General features: G+C 38.8%; 1 protein-coding gene across 2 annotated transcripts in view; it reads left to right on the top strand.

Annotated features, from left to right (window-relative positions):
* The window catches only part of Slc16a7 (solute carrier family 16 member 7), a 169311-nt gene that overhangs the window by 29605 nt on the left and 120175 nt on the right, over positions 1 to 19531 (top strand). For both annotated transcript variants that reach the window (XM_031350225.1, XM_031350224.1), the window contains exons 2-3: positions 16636 to 16705; positions 19422 to 19515. The gene's annotated coding sequence lies outside the window, so the exon portion shown is untranslated. The remainder of the gene's footprint in view (positions 1 to 16635; positions 16706 to 19421; positions 19516 to 19531) is intronic.

The raw sequence follows: 19531 nt of genomic DNA, 5'->3' as shown, positions 1-19531 counted from the left end.
GAGAGAGAGAGAGAGAGAGAGAGAGAGAGACCTAGCAAAACCAGATAAACCAGTCTACCTGTAATGTAAACTTGGCAGTAGTGTAATGGAAAACAAACAAACAAACAAACAAAAAACAAAAACAAAAACCATGACCTGAGGATTATAATCAAGACTCATTCTGAAATGACTGTGGAGCCCAGAGTGGTTCAGAAGATCCATAGTTTACAATGCTTGGCCCTGGCAGAAAGAAACATCAACTTTTAAGGAGCAGCTCAACTTCGCTTACTTTTTAACAATTCCCACATGATAACGATCCAAACAGTTGCTAATTTCTAAGACCTTCTGAAACAAGAACCAGGGGCAGCTGCGGATAAAATAAAACTTGCAAGGATGCTAATCATAAAGTTACCACACAGCTGGATGTCTCACACATGCAGTGTCTGTCCTAGCACACTGATTCAGTCTCCTCATAGATCATGCCAGTTTCTTGACATACAAACTGAAATGGGATTAGCTGCACTTATAGATGGTAATAACATACTATTTAAGAACTTTCTATAGGATGATCAGAAATCTACAGCTTGAACAGCTGATTGAATTCCAGCTTCAGATCTCATTAGGTCTGCATCCTTAGAGAACATCCTCCATTACTTTCCAAACCATGTTTTTTAATCTGTAAGTGGAAATAAGGACTATCTGAGAGAAGTCCTTCCTACATAGCAGCCGCTCAGTAGTATCAGCAGTTTTTCCCTATGAACGTGGTAGGCTCCCCTAGGTAGGTTGTGTCTAGAGCTAGAGTCACGTGACCTGAGCCCATCTAAATTGGTCTCACCAGTGCTGCCTAGAACCAAATGGAATGATAGCTAGCAGTGAACAGCTTCTCTAATACGGGTGTGAAGTAGAAACCAAACGCCACACTACTCTGGGAAACTGTACTGTGCAAGCCTGTTTATGTTTGAGAAAATTGAATGATGGAACTGTTAGCCAAAGAGGCAAATGACAGCCAAAATACGTGTAAAATTTCACACGTGAAAGTTTTTCTCTTTCAATGTATTATTTATTTATTTATAATTAATCATCTACAAAGTGGTTTGTATGTGAGTACAGCACAGGTGATATATATGTATATATATATGTGTGTGTGTGTGTTACAAACACACAGACATATATATACACACACATATATATATATATACATATGTATATATACACACACACATATATATATGCCAGGGCCAAGTGTATGTGTGTATATATATATGTGTATATATATATATATGTACATATATATGTGTGTATATATATGTATGTATTCCCTCTTTCCATGAACACAGCACATTCCCGCATCTGTCTCATTAACCTCATGTAGCCACACTGTGGTTATCAGCCTTATAGATGATTGCTACTGAGGTTCAAGGACATTGGTGACTAGCCCACAGCTGCACAATAGATGTGGGGTTGGCCGAGACATAGACACAGGAGTCCTGCCCCTGGCTTCAAGTTCTCACTGGAGAGGGAGAATCCACTTCACATAGAAGTGAGCAGCCTGTGCTCACCCATGGGAACACACCCCTGACGTCAGACTGACTCCGCCGCACAAGGTCACTCACTTTTTCTTTGATTATTTTTGGCTCTGAACTTCTGAGATCACAACTGGTGGGAGATTGGTCAGATGAAAGGAAAAAGGTCCTCAGATGCAGACAAAGGGGCCTTAGGTTACATTATATCCATTGCCGCTGAATAAAAGAGATTCAAACTTTCTTCTGAATTTATAGCATGTAAGAGTCAACACCCACCAAGAGAATATTCTTTAACATAAGTATTTGTAAATATTACTTAATGTCATTTTTCTACTTGCTAGAACATGGATGGAGTTGTTAGAAGTACTCGACCTTTAAATGTAGAGTGTTTAAATTAATTCATGTTATTACTTGAGTTTCACAGTTGAGTAGTTTTGTAAATAAAACTTTTCCCTCATTAGAAGTGAGGCTAATCCTGCAGCCCCCCACAGGTCTTGTCTCTTTTACACCATGCTATCCCTCACACACTGACCTGGAACCCAGAGGAGTCTGTGCACATTTGGTGAATTAAACCAGAAATAATTTCCTGTAGCATTATGTCGTAAACTCAAGGATGAAAAAAAGTCTATTCATTTCTTTTGCACTTAATTAGGAAAAAAAATTAGATTTAGTCTTCCAGAAGTATTTAAAGTTTAACAGACCAATATTTGGATTTCTCAGCTGGTACAAATGTCATCTCTACCTCTTTGTTGAATGGTGTTATGAAATTGATTCTCTCTCTCTCTCTCTCTCTCTCTCTCTCTCTCTCTCTCTCTCTCTCTCCCACACACACACACACACACACACACACACACACACACACACACACACACACACCCATCCCTTCTCCCTTCTCCCTTCTTTCCCTTTCTTTCTTGATTTTGTATGTGATGTTTGTGATTACTTTTGCTAAAGAGAAACTTCAGCCTCAATAATTTACTTTTAACATTCAAGTGATAACATGCTTTGTGCCTACTTGTGTTCCAAGGCAGTGATGTTAAATGAGACGCCTCTCTATGGGTAAATTATAGTCTTCTTAGTTTCCATTCCCTTCTATGTACATAAAGCCTCATCTCTTTCCCCTATTTCCTTCATAGAGATCTCTTCTCCTCACCCCTTGTGTTACTCATACTTGACTTTACCCCTTTACAAATTTCTTTCTTAGTAAGACATGTTTCTTCACTATTAAGTTACTCTTGCTAAGCTGATGTGTTACTGGGCTTCAGTTCTTACTCTACTGAAAACCATTTCTCCATCTTATTAGTAAACTTATTCATTTTCTTTGATTCATGATTGTAGCTCCAGCAAAGATACGAGGCCTTCTCATGTCACATTAGGACTTATGGAGGAAAATAGACTCTCTATTTTACATTTATTTGAAGGAAAAGGTCAAGTGAGATACCCAACAAGGGTATGTCTCAAGGAACAGAGTCTCAAAAGTGAAATAGATGGAGATACTTGGTAGAAGAAGAAAGCTTATACTGAGATCATCAAAGCCTAGTCAGGCAATAGTATGCTTAGTTCTTACTTGGAAGATGAGTAAACTTCTGAAATTCCTTGTAAATATCTGGATGATTTCTTTGGTGGCATTATCTCCAACCTGTATTCAGTGAAAGCCTAGGATTAAGTCAGGCTGCAGGGCAGTTAGGGCATAGCATGTAAGGAAACATTTCAATTGAATACTATCAGCACACATTGATCCTGTGCCTTCTGGGTGCCCCCTGAACTCTAAAGCTTTGAGCCTAGATACCTAGTCCAGCACTGTGCCTCTCCACTAGAATCCATTAACGTCTCCAATTGTGAATGGCATGCATGTTTCTGAGATTTCTAAATAACCGCTGCGGATAAGCTTGCTTCTGGTTAAGATCCAGTAATAATCTACCTGGAAGAACAACACATTCATTTCTCTCCTATCTGGAAGTTACCAGGAAGGACACTCAGCAGAGGGTCCATGTTTCCTATAAAGAGTAAGTACTTGCCTCAGGACTCTGAATGGCTAAGACAAGTGAACGAGATTTGGACAGAGAGCTGTTGGGAAGATTGCTGTGAGCCCAGGGGAGATGAGGGAGACTGGCATTTGGAGAGATGGGGTTTACCTGTGTTACCTCACAGGGATGAATAGATGCTGCTGATGACAGTACACCTGACTTACAGGCATTCACCACACTAAAGTAGACTAATAAGTGTGATGTATACCTTGGGTTGGATATAGCCGAATTTTAAAATACATTTCCCCAGTTCTGATAAAAGCATTATAGTCCCCAATGTACTTGCAACTTTTATTATACTAAAATATTCTGTCTACATCAACTTTGTAAGGCTCTGGTCTAGTTTGTGTTCCTTGGATCTGAAGGAAGCTAACCACTCGCAGGATTGTTGTTTTTATGTTACAGCTACAAAACACTCACGGGCTTTCACATGTTGGTTAATGCAGGATCCCAAAGCCACATCATATTGTATGTTGCCCACAGTGGAAAGAAGAGCCATGTTGCTCTTTCATAGGCTACTTCCACCCCTGAAATCCATGTGCCTCATTTTCAGTGATGTGCCAACAGCCTGTGTGGCTGTGATTTTGTGTCACTTACTACAAAATCGACACAATCTGATTACAACAAATTAAACTGCTCAGTTGGATGTCGCACACACTCCTGCCAGATGGTGTACTTTATGTGTACTACATGTTCAGTATCCTTCCATGGCAGATAATAACATTAATTCTAGTTTATAAACACAGAAACCACACTTAGCCTGGTCCCTTAATTTGCCCAGAGTCACCCACTTAGGGTGACATGATGCCATACTCGCCACCCCCAGACTTGTGCTGTTATATAATGCTTCAGAGCTTCATGTGGGTGGCCTTGAAGGGTGGGCACACCCCCAACTGGTGACACTTCACAGACACGAACAACCTGTGATTTGACCCTGGGATCCCAGCACATGTATTCCTCACCTTCATAAAGCCAAAGAATTCAAAGATATCCATAGTAGCAGGATAAGGGAGACTTTACACAATGTGGGTGTATTAGGGAGAGGAGTCCTGGGGGTGGGTTTACCAGTATAGGGCACTGACTGTCTTTCAAGACAGTATGGCATGTGGGAATTTGTCAGGGGAAGGAGGAGACAGAACAATGTGACAGGATTCTTCTTTTTATTTTTTTTTGTTGGATATTTTCTTCATTTACATTTCAAATGCTATCCTCTTTCCTGGTTCCCCCCCTCCAGCGACCTCGTGTCCCATCTTCCCTCCCCCTCCTTCTATGAGGGTTCCCCCACACACACTCCTGCCTCCCTACCCTGGCATTCCCCTACACTGGGGCATCGAACCTTCACAGGACCAAAGGCTTCTCTTCCTATTGATACCAGGTGAGGGAATCCTCTGCTACATATGCAGCTGGAGCCATGGGTCCCTCCATGTGTACTCCTTGGTTGGTGTTTTAGTCCCTGGGAGCTCTGGGGGGGGGGTCTGGTTGGTTGATATTGTTGTTCTTCCTATGGGGTTGCAAACCCCTTCAGCTCCTTCAAGAATGGCCAGGGTGATAAGGCAATTTGATGGTATTTAGGAGGGGTGGAGGAAATGATCACCAAACTTTCTTCCTTCCTACCTACCTTTCACCCCCCCCCCTTTTTTTGTATCTTCCTCCCTCCATTGTTGCCTTCCTTTTCCTTATCCTTCAGAAATGTGCCTAGGTATAAACTAGACTGAGGGGAAGCACTGGGTCCAGTGAATGGGTATTTCTTGCCTCCTGTGATTTCTGCATCCCATGCATCTGACACCCTTAGAACGAAACAGCCCCTTCAGAACTCTTTCTGCTAGCATTAGAGAAAACTTCAGAGTGCCACCAGAGTTCACTTCCTGAGGCCCAAGGCTAGAATATTCTCTGCCCATTATTTATTCCTATCATGGAGTCATTAGCTTTTGCCATTAGAACTATGCTCATGCTAAAAGTGTTGCAGCAGATGTATGTGCTCCAGATTCTCATTACAGGCTGCTGCCCTCTCACTATGAATCTGAGCTTGAAGTTACCAGCTTTCTACTTGTTGTCCCTAATTGGAAAGTTCTCTGCTATATACAGGTACAAAATGTACGATCAAAGCTTGAATTTCTGCCCCTTATTAACATTGCCTTTGTGACTTATTTCCTCAATTCCCTTTCTGTTGGAAATGTAGCTGAAACACATTCCTCAGCTTTGAATACAAGTGAGCTTAGGTAGAACCCATTACATACCGAAATATCCACTAGTCAGGAATAGTGATATAGTGGCAGCTAGAAAATGTTAAAATGGCCTTTAATAATTAATTACTCACATGCCTTTTTTTTTTACTGAATAACCTAGAAAAAAATTATGAAAATTTCAGCAGTTGGAAACTTCTTTTAGTGTTTGAAAAAATCCAAGTACCAAGCATATACCATTAAATTGTGTAACGGATCTGCAGGAGGTATGTAATAATTTTATAGAACTTGTCCTTCAGGTGGACTCTATGGCACAAAGATGGCGGTGTGGCTATAGGAGGGAGAGTGCATGTTTCTGACTCCCTTCGTCTGTCAGAAGAAAGTATTTCGTGGTTCTAATCTTTTGGATTTCTCACTAAAGTCATATGTTCATGCTGGGATGTGTCCCAGGATGCCACTGCGGTATCCTTTTTAAGAAGAAGGACTCACTGTGCCCTGGACTCAGAAATTCTTTAGCAAAAGATGTCCCTGTTCTGTGTCTTCACATATGACTTAATTAGAATCAGCATAATTCAGCGACACTCATCTTAAGTGTACACTTATACGTGTTGGTATATTTAAATACTTATATCAGTTAGTTCATTTAAATAGCATTTTAATAGAGTTGCTTGGGATATTCTAAATGAGTTTTATTCTCCTAAGAGTCTTTATCTCCTTATATTAAGAGATATTGAAGCAATTTCAAAGGAGAGAATCTTGTCCTGCATGATCTAATGAGCTGGAGTAATCACAACTCTGAAGTGAAGATATGTGCAGAGTTATTGTATGTCTAAGAAATTAAACATGACCACTAAGATACTTCTCTCTGAGTGGCACACATGTGCTCAGCTTCCTGCAGGTGCTACATTCGAGTTCTTAAGTAACCAATGAAGCGTTCGTTCGAGTTCTTAAGTAACCAATGAAGCGTTCATTCGAGTTCTTAAGTAACCAATGAAGTGTTCATGTTTGAAGAAGACACTGACTTTTAGTGGTTGATTTGGTCACATTCACACAGCCAGCTCATTAATGGTTGACCTAGAAATGCAGGTCAGTGTCTTAAAATAGTCTATCAGTAACTGTCTCCAACCTGGTGAGCATAGGAAATTTTTAATTTTTATGTGCTGAACGTTTTTAAGGATCTATAAAAGACCAATAGAACCCATATTAGTTGTGTTGATCAATAGTTAACACAGAAAATATTGCTGGGTATACTAAACAGCACCTATTACTTCTGTAAATATCAAATTATAAGACCATCTTGGTATTTTCAATGGTCTTCATGGGTTTTTGTTCCTTTCTGTTATCATCTGGGATGTTATCTACCTTGGTTGCTGGACCTGGTGTGAGTTACACTAATTAATTTAATTTTAGTATCAAATACTAATGTACTCAATTGCCCTTCTAGTCAGTTACTATCATTGTGAAGTATCCACTCAGGAGGACATGTGGCAAATTTTGTAACCTTTTTTTTTTTTCTTACTTGGCTTTGACCTGAATGATTCTTTAAAAAAAAAAAAAATGGACCTATTTTGTAAAGATTTTCAGTCATTTCTACATCTGGTTAAGGGGTTGAGGGCTCATTTTTCAAAGTCCTCTTGGCTTTATTTCTCTCTGAATTATCCAGGTTTCTCTCGAAACGTACACCCCACAGAATGACTTTTTATTAAAGGGATCATGTTAGATTGGCTTGTAGAATACTCTATGGGTAGTCCAGTACGGTCTGCTGTCACCCTGCAGAGGCTGTGCACTAAGGCAGGGAACTTCGGCAGTCCCAGTCTGGTGTTGAAGGATGGCAAGACTCCTGGAGCAGCCTAGGTTCTTTTATTTTCAGGGCAAGACTGAAGATTCTGGCATCAGTGAAGGGAGGCACAGGCCTAGGGTAGATGAGCTTGAAACCAGCAGGAAGGCACTCTCTAGCTAGATACAAAAGAGCAAGCAGGCAAAGGGCAGACACTTTCCCTCCTTTCTCTGCATATCTTAGCCACCACGGGGAATACCAGTCCCATTCTGGATGGATGATCTCACATGCAATCAAGACAGCCTCTGAAGGGTACCCAGAGGCTCGTCTCTTAGTTGATTCCGGATCAGGTCAAGTTGACAACCAAGATCATCCATCACGCTGTCTTTGTTGTTTCCTGGGGACATTAATTTTCAGTGTGTTCCATCAAGTTTCCGTTCACTACAAAACAGTGCATTGTCATAATCCTGACACAGTCTTCCCCGTCTAAAGTTCTTATATTAAAAAGATACACAGATCACAGTCATTATCTGCTACAGTTTTGGGGACAGGGAGCATATAATCAAAGGAACTAGAGCAAAACAAAACAGCTGTTTTCAAGCCCCCGACACTCAGTGTGGCGACTTCCTACTTCAATGGGCTCTGCCGTTCTCAGCCTACATTACGTAGACACTGTACAGTTTGACTCAATTCTGGCCCACAGTTTACGATCTCAGTCCATGAGAGGACCACACTGTCACACACCACAACTGTGAATCTCCAGACCTTCTACTAATTCTGTCAAACTTCTTTGAAAAATCAAGCATTCTCAGGACTCCCTCTGCCATTCCGGAGTTCCCTAGATAAGCTCCACAGACTTGGAAGGGCAAAGATCAAAATGGCCACTTGAAGAGGTGCACCCTTTGAGGTGGGTTTGAGGTCAGAGAGACTTACCCTCTGCCTGCCCCTCACAACCTTCCCAGGAGTCACTGGGAAGTTTGCTGTCTGCTTCTTACTTTGTTCCTGATTTAAACAGTTGAAGGAAACTCAGAGGTGTTACTAGGGGAAAGTAGAGGCATTACTGTAGTAAGCTGATTAAAAAGGATCTCTGATTTCTTTTTCTCTTTTCATCATTTGAGTTGGGGGGAGCACACTTCATGATTACAACTTGTATGTTTTACTTAAAAATTTGCAAGCGTCCCTATTTTGTTGTTCACAACATAAACTTATCTTGTACTGTTTGCACATGGAGAGAAAAAATTTGAATTTTACTTTTTTGAACAGTGTGATAATTTTTGCTTGCTAGAAGAAACTAAATGACTGGTGTTCTGAAAAAAAGTGATTTTTTCTAAAAATACTCTTAGATCCCGTCTTTCCAAATATCAAGAAGACCCATGCCACTGTTGACTGCTAAAACCATTTATCATGCCAAGTGTTTGAGATTGTTTAGGATTTCTTTTGATGACCATCCCTCCCCCTTTACCATTTGATTGACAGAATGAAAGTGGCTGGCAGCCCCTATCAAAACCAAGTGCCAACACAGCTGCCTCTCCTCCAAGCAGCCTCAACACAGTCCGACATGCTAAGTCTCTTTTCCAAGACATCACACAGAGCTCATACATACTATTTGAAATCACGCTGTAGGACATCTTAAGCATTAATTTCCCTAGACATTTGAAGCAGTGACTGTTAGCGCATGTACAAACTGGAGTGAACTTGGTGGGGAAGCACATGGAAAGGAACTGTGGAGGTAGCCATCTTCCATCTCTGCCCCAGAGGCCTCTCACACCACTGAAGGAGGCATTTCTCCCTATTCTTCCTATGCTCCTTTCTAATAAATTTTAAATTCAGCAATCCATTTAATTTGTCTATTGTGTTGGCAGAGCAGGTGTGTGTTTAGCAGCTGCCAAGTTTTCTAGGTAATTATTAATCATAATTAGCACTCTCTTATTTATGAATTCGAAAACCTTCCTGAGAAGCATCTTCTGCAACAGAGACAGTGTACCCAACAGAATCCAGCTCCTGCCTTATACGACATAGTAAACGTGCATCCATATGTGGACAGTTTTAGTCATTCTAAACCTATAATCACGCAATAATTTTGAGTTGCATTCTTACATTTTACCAGCGTAAAAACAAATTAGTCTGTTGTGGTTTTTTGATTAGAAAACATTGCCTTTATTTAGCTACTGTGAATTATTGATGAGTTTATCAGTGCCCATATATGTTCAAAATGGGTTTGTATTGTTGTGTTTTCAGTGGATAATATAGATCAATATAATTCACTCAAATGTGACATAAATATTAATGAGTGGTCTCATCTCTCTTCTATAGATCCTGCTCCCTGCCATAGACCATGCTGCATGCTTTTGTGTACAGTCTCTTTACTTATGGCAATGTAATTATTCACATCGTACAGATGAGGAAACAGAGGGCTAGAAAGTCTGGTCTACTTATTTTTTTTCAAAGAACTTTAAATATCAAACCTGGCATTAAACCTATTCTAATTCAGTAGGAAACCTGTGCTTCACTGTATTATGACTCTGAGTCTCTATGAGTGCATGCTAGTTTTCTGAGGTTAAAATTGCTTAAATATGTGTTAACTTAGTTCTGTTTATGTTCTTTGTTCCACTTCATCATTATTGAAATTCTGGACACTGTGAGAGGTATTATGTCTATAACATATCCATGTGCCTGTGTATGTGTGTGTGTGTGTGTGTGTGTGCATGTGTGAGTGTGTTTATGTGTATACATTTGTGTGTGCATGAGTGTATGTGTGTGTATATGTGTTTGTATGTGTACATATGTATGCATGTGTATGTGTACATGTATGTATGCATGTGTATGTATTGAACAATATGGAATTAGAGATCTAGATAACCATGTAATAACAATGTTAGTGAGTGCTTTAAAGAAAACAGTAGCATCTTTCCTTAAGTAGATTACAGAGAAATGTTCTCAGGTGCTTTCTTCACTGTGGCTAAGAGTAATTAGATTTACAATGTAGCTTGCTGTAACCTAAGAGGATGCTTAAAATAGCTTTAGCGAAGTGGTACCACACAAGTGTAATCAAACCCAGAAATTCGAACACATCGGCCTCACAGCAGCCTCTTCACTGTGCAGACAGGTTTGTGGTGGAGTGTAGAATTGTTGGAGAAAAGTGTGACATCTAAACCATCTTTGAAAACTGAATAAATGTCACAGCTACTTCCAGCATGAGAGGGAGACTGCAGCTATCAAGATGACCTACATCAGCTCTCAAAGAAGCATGACTATCCATGGTGATGACACCTTTGCTGCCTTTAGAGAGCAGCATGCCTCCCAGTTCAACTCATGAAGGGGGATTATGCTGGAAATATGGGTAGAGTATTGCCTAAGTAGGAATATTGACCTTCAGATATCGATATTTGACACAAAATAAAAATGTTACTATGATAGGAAAATTTATTTCTTTTAAGAGAAACAAAAACTACACACATACACATGCACACACACAAACACACTAGTCAAAACACAGCAAAGTGTGAAGTTTCATCCAGTGTTAACACCTAGCAACTGGCTTTTTCAGGCATGAGAAGCTAAAATAACTTACTTTGGGTTTGTTTTGTAATATAAATACCTAGCTTTTAAGAAACCCTATGACTGTAGAAGATTCAGTGACCCTACGACTGTAGAAGATTCAATGACCCTACGACTGTAGAAGATTCAGTGACCCTACGACTGTAGAAGATTCAGTGACCCTACGACTGTAGAAGATTCAGTGACCCTACGACTGTAGAAGATCCAGTGACCCTATGACTGTAGAAGATTCAGTGACCCTATGACTGCAGAAGATTCAGTGACCCTACGACTGTAGAAGATTCAGTGACCCTATGACTGTAGAAGATTCAGTGACCCTATGACTGTAGAAGATTCAGTGACCCTACGACTGTAGAAGATTCAGTGACCCTACGACTGTGGAAGATTCAGTGACCCTATGACTGTAGAAGATTCATTGACCCTATGACTGCAGAAGATTCAGTGACCCTATGACTGTAGAAGATTCAGTGACCCTATGACTGCAGAAGATTCAGTGACCCTACGACTGTAGAAGATCCAGTGACCCTACGACTATGGAAGATTCAGTGACCCTATGACTGTAGAAGATTCAGTGACCCTATGACTGCAGAAGATTCAGTGACCCTATGACTGTAGAAGATTCAGTGATCCTATGACTGCAGAAGATCCAGTGACCCTACGACTGTAGAAGATCCAGTGACCCTACGACTGTAGAAGATTCAGTGACCCGTTTCTGCGATGCTTGCTTTCACCTAGATAAACGTGAGGCGTAGTTTGACTTCTTGACTCCTTTCACATCTACAATATCTTCATAGGCAACTGAACCTGGCAATTTCCCAACAGGTATATATACTTCTAGTCAACAGTGAACCTCAAATGCATGAGACTGAATTTCTGGGCCATCATGAAACAGCTAATATGCTTTTATAAAGTATAAATATTTGTGAAAGGAAAGGAAAGCAAGAACTAAAGCCATTGTTATCTAAGGACTCTCTCAGGCATGCTCAACACTTAAGCCTGGGAAACAACAGTACCATTTGAGACGTTCACATTTGAGAACTTTGTAGTTGAGCTACAAAAGATAAAAAAATTATGTAAAACCTCATAACATTTAGAGCCAGTTCAGGACGCTGTGCTTGATCACATTCATAGCTGGAGTATGTATACCTTCAGTGTTTGGCTTCCCTCACATTGCCTTCCCTGAAAAGTTCTTACCCTCTGAGTAAGTCTTACAATTTTCCTTTTCAAAGCCATTTTGGAGTGCCACGCTCATAGGAGGGAAACTTCAAAATTGGGAAAGACGGGAGCCTTCTTACCTTTAATAGGACCTCACACACTAAGATGGCGAAGACTCCAAGCTGTGAGATAATATTAAAAGAGGTATGAAGTGAAATTAGAACACTTAGTACAAGCAAAGGTATGCTGTCTCTGTGGTCCTTTATTTCCTACTTTGGGTTTTATGATTAATAGAGTGGGGTGAGTTGGTAACAAAGATAAAATGATGGAAGTGGCTTTAGAACTGTAGCCATGGTGAAGGTAGAATCAGCTTTGGTGGTACTAGTGAAGGGAAGGTATCTGAAGACCTTGAGAGAATGACCAGGGAAAAATAACATGCAACAGAAACAACAGAAAGTCAGAGGACTATGCCCAGCTGTGAGAAACTACAGTTTCTGGTTATGGAGAGAGTTACAGGAAGCTGCCAGGACAAGGCTCTCAGACAAGGGCTGGAACAGTACCCACTGGGAGCTTAATGTTTACACTGTAGAGCTGAGTGGTCTGAGTCTATCAGTATACCAGGTGCATTTAAGAGTTGTGAAACAAGCAGCCACTGCCTGCTCTTGGATGCTGGTACCTGCTGCAGCTCCTTACTTCTGCTAGAAACCTGGAATTACAATGCCTGCCACATGCTAGGACTGCCCATGGTTCAAGCCCAGTTTGGGACCTCCCAATATAAGTATCATGAACCATTAGTCTGTGGCTTTTAAAATCCCGAGAAAAGGGGTTCCTTGCTCATAGATTAGAACTCTGAACCTGTGAATTTACCTCTCTTGCACTTAGACCTTAGGCATTGTAAGTCTGGGGTTTCCAACAGTTCTTACCTACCTAATATTCCTTATTTAGACAGATCAAAAGGACCTTGTCTTAAATTGATTAATTCCAAAGTTAGAATTATGCTGAGCTTTCTGTTGAAGTCCTGAATGTGTGGAGAAGAGAAGGCAAGAGACTGGGAGTGGACTATTAATTTGGAAGATGTGTCAAGGATTTAGCCAATATCAAGGAGATTCTAGAAGGAGATTGATAGAAAAGACATTAAAGACAGTATAAAAGACAAGAATCTATAGGTTATAAATACAGCATCTGAAGACTCCAGTAACAGAGGTAGTCACAGTGGCCATGAAGTTCAAGTTGGAAGTGAATTACTTTAGAAATAAGAGACAAGCGGAGGTCATGACTTTTTTTTTTTTTTGATGAAGTTACTGATTACAGCCTGTGAGTATTGATTGCCACCATTAATTATGAGAGTATTTTTGGGATGGTGAAAAATGGATTTTGAAGACATGATCTAAAAGAAGATAGATGAATCTTAGTGTTTAGGGTGAAGTGGCTTTAAAATGAACCTTGATGAAAATAGATTTCTTCTCGAGAAGGAGAAGAGATGCAAAGACAAATGGCCACAGAAGGATTACACAGAGCCTTTGCGTGTGCTATGCAAGACTCGAATGGAAGGAGAAAAGAAATCTAACTCAGTCTTTGGAAGGGAAAATTGTTTGATGATGTTATAGAGTCCTGGTTAAAAAGGGTTCGTTTGTTTGTTTATAAGTGGAAGTCTACCAGGTGTCTCGAGAAGGCTGAGAAAAGCACCCAAACTTGTGTGACAGAGTAGAGAGAGTTACCCAAATGGGAAATGCACAGATGGATGAATAATAGGCCAAGAAATGGAATCATTGGAGGAAGGAGTTTATTTGGGTCATGGGAGCAATAGCCAGAGAGGCATCATGGGACCTGGGGCCATCCTGGCTTTAGATGTGTAACTGAGAGCATTTTCCTGTTGCAAATACTGTGGTTCCCTGGTTTAACACACACTTTTCTTTGAGGGAGATCGGAGCGACACTTCTTGGGTTCTTGAGCTTTTGTTACTCTCTAATCAGTTCAGTAGATCACTTGGATGAAATTAACTGGATTGATGGGCTTGGTTAATATTTGATGAATAGATTCTAACATGGACATAAGTACATGTTTATAATAATTTTCAATGTTTTATTTTTGAAAGAGTTATGCCATATTAATTTAACATTTAGAATTTATGTATCCCGTTCTTTTTTACTTATTTGTAAGTCGCTTTGCTCTCAGTGAATTAATTGCTATTGTTACACATCAAAACAATGTCATCTTAGCACTTTGGTAACTGCAAAGTGAATTCAGGCATTTGAGTTCGCTGTATAGAATCACCTGTGCAGCTATCCATAAAAAGGTAGGTTTGTTTTTAAAGAGGATGCATGGCAGTCTTAACAGAATTCATACAGACTATTCAATAAAGTTTAGCATGAATGTTTAATATATCATGGAGCCCATTCATGCATTTGTTTTGAATACATTTGGTGTTTGTTTGGGAATAGTATCCTTTAAGTGTTTGGCTTTGTGGTCAGGATGAGAAATCTCAAGACTGGATCAGAAACTCTGGTCCTTAAAGCCCAACAACACCTTGGACTCACATTTCATATACCTGTGCTCCCTGTCTCTGAAACCAGCAAGTTAGCCTTGGAAGAATGCTTGGCAGGATTGGAGCTGGGAATTTCACTTCTCAGTAGTTCTTTCAGGTTATATTGAACAAAAATCCATCTCTCTGTAGTTCTAACCCAATTGCTTCAATTCCAGATTCCGGAATTACATTGAAAAGTTGAAAGTTTCTTAGAACTGAATTCCCCCACTAGTTCAATTGCTGTGATTTTTGCAGCCACCTTGGTCTTGAAATGCAATCATGAAATTTTTCTTTTCTTCAAAATTTTCTTTTCCCAAGAACAACAACTTAATAGAAACCCTAGAAGAACAAGGCAAGCCTCTCAACCAAAATCAGTGGTGAGAGTCAGAAGCAAGTCTCGCATTCCCTGGCTTCTCGACTCAGTTGTGAGCTGGAAGCAGCCCATGGAGGACATACACTCCTCCTGAATCCCACAGGCGACTTCAGAATAGAGTGGTTTTGGTTCAGGCTCAGTCCCACACTCTCTAGATGGAGTTCTTCAGAGCACTGTATCACACTTCTGTCAGAACAATCTATGAAAAGGATAGGGTGTGTGGTTGAATTCAGAGAACAGAAGGTGGATACAGTGTCTGCTTCTCCCTTCGTTTCTGGATGGCTTTTCCTCATGGATCCCCCACCCCAACTGCTCAGTGCCATCTACACCCCTTGCATGGTGAAATTTTGACTAGACAAGCTGATACAGAAGGGTGTTTGTAATATATTTTGGCTTTGTGGCTCATAATACTTATTATTATTATTATTATTATTATTATTATTATTATTATTATTATTATATTATATTTGCTTTCAGTGCCTGTAGACTTTTTTCATCTCAGACATAAATGGGAAGGTAGGCTATTTACATCCCTAGTTTAAATATATGTGAATAAGATTCATTCATTCAACACTTTTTGCTAAAGCTTTGAGATTAATAAAAAATACAATTTGGAATAAAGTTTTTCTTTTAATTTTCATTCTAAGATAGTGCTTGCTGTTCTGTACCTCCTACTGTCTAAAGATATTTCAGTTGTCTTTTACTTCTTTAAATACTAATACTTTACTAAAGTATTAGTGTTAGTATCTGTGTTAAGATACTTAACAAAGAATACAATAGAATTCCTTGGCATTGATCCTGGACCTGGGTTCATTTGCGACCATGGAAATGGCTCTGTAGTTGCAGACAAAGGCTTTTCTAATCTGCCTCCAGACTTTCAAAGGTCACCTTTGGTGACTGGATAACCTTACCACAGTGGGTTTGTTTCTGGGTGTTAAGATAGGATCTGCTGTCTCACACCAGGCATTTAGCTGCAGAAGGAATGTTATTCTTCGACCTTGAATACCTAGCGCCCTTGCTTCCCCCCCCCTCGGGTTAGTCAGCTGCACATCAGCTGATGTGACTTATGTTTTTGCCCTTGTCAGTAGTCACTCGCTTTAAATTCTCCTTCCTTACTGTTCACCAGTTGTTTCCAAAACAAACATGTTTTGGAGGCTCACGTGGAAAGAAAGAGGAGATTTAGAAGAAGGTAGTAGCTAGCTTCGCCATTGTTTTGTCTCTATTATTTACACTAACTATCCAGATATTAATATTCTCTTCAAGGAAAATTTGATAAGCCCTAATGACCACTGAGAATTCATAAGCATGACCGTGATTAGAAAGAACACCCTTGACCTGAAGGAAGAAACTGTCTCCTAAGAGAATAGATTTTCTTTCATTTCTTCTGAGGTTCTGAATGCAAATCTTGTTCATGTTAAACGTCTACATTCACTCAGGTTTCTGATATAGTCCTTATTTTGGGCTGATATTGTTAAGTGCATCAATACAATTGCACTTAAAAGCTAAATCTTCTGTTTTTTCTTTATCATTTTCCAGATAACAGTATACCATGTATAAACGTGAATGCTGTACTCACTTAACTGCACCACACTTCATATGTTACTAGGTACGTAATGGTACATGCCCAATTGCACTGCTCTTTAAATAAACACCTTTACCAAGTACATGTCATGTGGGACTTTGTTAAAATGTGTTTCTTTTTGTTTTGTTTTGTTTTGTTTTGTTTTGTTTTTTTGAGGATTTCTCTGTGTAGCCCTGGCTGTCCTGGAACTCACTCTGTAGACCAGGATGACCTCAAACTCAGAGATCTTCATGCCTCTGCTTCCCAAGTGCTGGGATTAAAGGCATGCACCACTACTGCCCAGCCGAAAACGTGTTTCTGTATTAGTTAGAAAAGATGGAGTGTGCTAGCTAATAACTTTTGCCTATACCTGAAATTCCTAAATCAAGCCATAAGGAAGGCTAGACATTGCAAAATGCCAAAGACTATTAAAATAGCAGAACGGAAATATCATCTCTCTAAAATACATGGCTGTTCTAGTTGGAGACAAACAGAGGTTACATGAGTTCTATGCCAGTCACAACTACTTGTGTGATAAGGCATTAAACATTAACACAACTTTCCACAGACTCTGACGTTTATGCCTGACTTTTTTCTCTTAATGTTTTTCTTTCCCTTTTTATTTGTGTTGACTTTGAGTAACCACAGATCAAGTGAATTTTCTTACTTTATGGGCTTTTTAAAAGAAGAGCCTATACTTTAAGTATTGGTTTTATATTAATGGAATTCTAAAACTAAATTGTTTGTAAACACATGAAAGTCTTATTAAACTTTTTGCATTTTAGACATGGGTAAGACACACTAACATTGTTCAAGGGGAAGTTATATGTAAGGCCATGCCAAACCAAGAAAGAGTTCATTTGTAACTACCTTTTAAAAAATGTATTTGTTAGACATGATATTTTAAGTGTTAAACTAGTCTGAATATTTTGATATATCAGCTCACAAACACGTGAACTTCAGGTCTATTTCTGTTTCTTTAAAACACTGAAATCAAGGACACATGTAATACAAATAAAAAACCTTTTATTGGTCTGCTTTCATATGACAAGATATTATAAATTTAATAACATAGAATCTGAAGTTATGGATAAAAATCAGGAATTCCTTATTTTTAATTTTTAAAATACATTGATAGTTGAAGTTCAAGGAGAAAAAGAAAAAGAAAACTTCCTTATCTCTTTTTCAATATTAATATTTCCCCTAAATATTTAATATTTAATACTTAATGCTATTAAGTATTTAATAGGATGGAAATGTGGGAGAAAATACCTTTTAAACTCATAGAGCTAGAAACATAAATGTATAGACAGAGGTGGATTGTGACAATGCCAATAATCCTTCATATCTATAAATGAAGTGAACTCAAAAGTCAAATAAACTATCATATATATAAATGAAATTAATTCAAATTGCATGTCAGTAGCTGCCATTGAAAACAGAAAGTTAAGTGTAATAAGGTTATAGCCTTAAATGTGTTTTGGTCAAATATGTAGATTTTACTCAACCTAACATGATAATTGGAGTAACTAGATTAACTACGTTCTTATATTGATTTTTAAATTCAACTGAGTTTAATTATTAACACAGAATCTTTTGCATATAGAGCAGACATGTTTTTGCATGACATTTTTTACTACATTACAATAATTGTACATGAGTAATCTGGTTGTTATAAACAGGGATCTTACATAGTCACCAGACTGCCCGTCTGCATCCTCCTTGTTAATCAGTAAGGTCAGACAGAGTCCCCTGACCACACCAGGAAAACTTAAGAAGTTCACATTACTTCAGTCATAGGAAATTACTTCAGAAACCTTTCACCATGTTGTCCTGCTCTAGATGTCTGGTTCTTCTCAACCACATCTTAAAGTAACCAGTAAAACATCATGTTTTACATATAAAAGTCTTATTTTTAAATAGAGAATCAGCAGGCATCTTGTATTTCTTCGTTTGTATTAAATAGTATTTTTCTCTGCTTAAGCAACAACTGTTAAGTGTTAATTATTATTATTATTTTATTGCTAACTAGTATATTAGATATTTTCAAAATGTTAATTTATTAATTAATAGTCATGATTTGGTGGTAGGTACTATTGGATCTTTTCTTTCTTCCTTTCTTAGTTAAGAGAATTAGCAAAAGAAGTCAAAATTTTGTTACAAAATCCATAGAATCAAGGAATATAGATGGTCAGGTTTTAATTATATTCTGTGGTATTTCTGGAACATTTTTCTACTTTAATTGTCTTACTAGAGTGTTGTTTTTAGTTTTTAAAATAATATCAGTGGAGTTAAATGTGTATTTTAGAAATTTCAAGTGTTTACCTTTCAAACACACATGCACATTCTTATATGCATCATCGTACTAAAAGTTCAGGGAAAGGTCACTTTTTTTGCATCCTTATTTTAACATCCTTATTTTAAAAGTTCAAAAATGCTAGATTGAAGTGAATTTATGATTTTTTTTTGTAAAAACTGTAATTTTTGTAAATTTGTGTTGCACAGAAAACATAAGTGTATGCATTACAGTTAGAATACAGGGTTAGTACTAATGATGTGTGCTCGTTGAGTTGAATGATCCTCCCATGCTTAATGAAGACTTAGCATCAACTATAGAAGTTTAGAGAAAGCCATTAGCAGTTGTATCCAAGGCAAGACAAAGCTGCATGGTAGAGCTCTCGTAGACATGGAGTTAGGTACCTTACGGTTAACACATACTATAATATTTACGTGGTTACCCTCTCTTTTTTGGTACCTCTAGGAATCAAGCTTGGCATGTGGTGCTTTCCTGTGGAGACTTACACAGGCCATCTGGGCCCCGTGAACTCAGAACAGTACACCAATAGAGCTATCTTGTGAGTTCCCTTGGTC

This window comes from Mastomys coucha, unplaced genomic scaffold (assembly GCF_008632895.1).
Source record: "Mastomys coucha isolate ucsf_1 unplaced genomic scaffold, UCSF_Mcou_1 pScaffold4, whole genome shotgun sequence".
Classification (NCBI taxonomy): domain Eukaryota; kingdom Metazoa; phylum Chordata; class Mammalia; order Rodentia; family Muridae; genus Mastomys; species Mastomys coucha.
This window is presented reverse-complemented; position numbering and strand designations above follow the sequence as displayed.